This window comes from Sipha flava, unplaced genomic scaffold (genome assembly GCF_003268045.1).
Source record: "Sipha flava isolate LNK unplaced genomic scaffold, YSA_version1 290_pilon_pilon, whole genome shotgun sequence".
In the NCBI taxonomy this organism is placed as follows: domain Eukaryota; kingdom Metazoa; phylum Arthropoda; class Insecta; order Hemiptera; family Aphididae; genus Sipha; species Sipha flava.
The window spans coordinates 13,481-15,931 of NW_020272961.1; positions in this window are offsets into that span (position 1 = coordinate 13,481).

A 2,451-nucleotide genomic window follows, 5' to 3' on the forward strand; every position below is an offset into this window, starting at 1 on the left:
TACGAACGAAATGACGTTTTTGTGAGAACCATTTCAACAATCGCTATTAGTTATATGTTCGTGCACTACACTGCTAGAAAGAATAATACTCGAAGATAAACCGATTTCCATTTTTGGGTTTAAATATTATTTGAGAGAATCGTTATCAAGTTCAGAGCACATCATTGGAATAAATATATTACATTAATAAATCGAACAACGGGATAGGTTGTTCACGAATCGTTATTAAACAAGTTTATTCTCAATCGTATCTAACCATTTCTTTTTTGGTCTTCCTTTTCCTATTTTCCCTTCAACGTTAATTTTCATCTCTCGTCTCATCGCATGCCCAAACCATCTCAGTCTATTTTCTCTCATCTTGTTCATTATAGACGCCACACCAATACTACTTTTCATATATTCGTTCCTTATTCTACCTTCTCTTATATTTTACTCCACTCGTCCATTTAGTATTTATTATACATAATAATGTAGTTTGTACAGATGACAAACATAATTTCAATTGGTACATCAAGTTATTCTAAACGAGACAATATTTAACATATGTTGTATTAAACATGTTTTTAAGTTTTTGTTTTTTATTTCCTAAATTGTCTTCTCCGTGTACTACTTCTGTATTATTTGGTTGAGATAAAATACTTATAGTCTCATTTTTTTTTTTGTCATCCAAACTTAGGTTTTATTTATATAATTATTAGTATTTATATTTTGTGATGGGCAAACCAAATGGACGTTTGCAAATATTCCATTTTATTACACTATCGAACCTTACAATATTATACTATATTATTTATATTGATATTTAAAAAAAAATATCAATATAAATAATCTTCATTCTGTGCCAAAATCAAAAATATTTATAAAGATGAGATACAATCAATGAGAGCATAAGACCGATCTTACAGTCATTTGGTGTTTTCTGTCTCAAGATACTTGTTGTTACTCATGTTACTTATCTAAAAGAAATCCTCACACAAATACTAATAATAACCACCACTAAATACGTCTCTTAGCTAGGTAGTCGCGGTAACCAATAATCACCAGAACAAATAACACAGTGCGATGATTAGATAGATTTTTCCATCACAATTTATAAACAATTAAAATACAGGAATAGCACTGTTAATGGATTAAATTACAAAAGGGTATAGTCATATTCCAAGAAAATAAAATTTTAATTATTTACAGGGATGTTGAAGGAAATATGATAAGAATAATTTTGACAATATTTGTCCAAAAAATGCAATTGTTCAAATATTATTCAATTTGTAAACGGTCTTTTAATTCTTCAACTTGATGTATCATATTACTCTTATTATTATAAAACATGTGTAGAAACTACAATTTTTAAAAATGATTCTTTGAACAAATTATAAATGTACCTTTGGTTATATTTTATGAACTAAATGTTTTTTTTCCTTTTTTTTTACAATATTTGTACACTTTGAATAAATACAAAAATAAATAAATTAAAAAAGTACATGTGGTAAAAAAAAAATTCCAAAAATATTTCTACAAGAACAACAATTATTGAATTGTGAATTGAAATACAATTGCATACCATCGTTATGTACTATTCATATTATTAATACAAAACTTAACATGTATGCGTGAATTACGAGTGGCTTAAAAATAATTATACTTCAGAATTACCTAGAATTAATTTACATCAGTCAACCACTTATTACTCAATCAATTGATTAATATTGTATTGACGAAACATAAAGCAATACACAACAGTAAATTGTATAAAATATTATGCGAGGAATGTATACAAAAAAAAAAAAAAAAAAAAATAAAAATACAATGAACTATAAAAGTTTTCTCACTTAACTGGCGATAATAAAAACGATTAGGAACAATTTGTACATAATATCAGAGTATATTGGGGGTGGGATGGGAAGGGGAAAAAATACAATATTTTCTTTTGTGTTTAGTAGTTATAAAAATGAACAATTATTGTTTTATCATTATCAACTTATTTTGTAGAACAAAAATAAATAAATTAAATTATGGTTTTTATTTTTATTCATTTATTTTATTTAGTTGACTAGAATTATTTGAATCTTAACAAAATACAATTTGAACCGAATATCGTGTTATGATTACAATAAACTAGAGGATACACAATCAAATCGGATCAGTATTTCTTCTAAAGTGTAAGGAGGCAAAGGACTTTCCTTGTTTAATTAACTTATAAGCTACACATTATATAATAATAAAAATAATAATAATTGAACCGTTTTAAACAAATTTAAAATTTGTTAGAAAAAAAAAAAAAAAAACATAAAAATTAAAGCAGTTATTCAACAATAAGTCTTAATTAAGACTAAACTCATTATTCTTCAGTCTTTTAGGCTTACAAAGAGAGCTATCCAATCACATAACTACCTCTGGAAGTCAAATTCGAATCGCCATTATATAAATATATATTAAATATACACTAACATG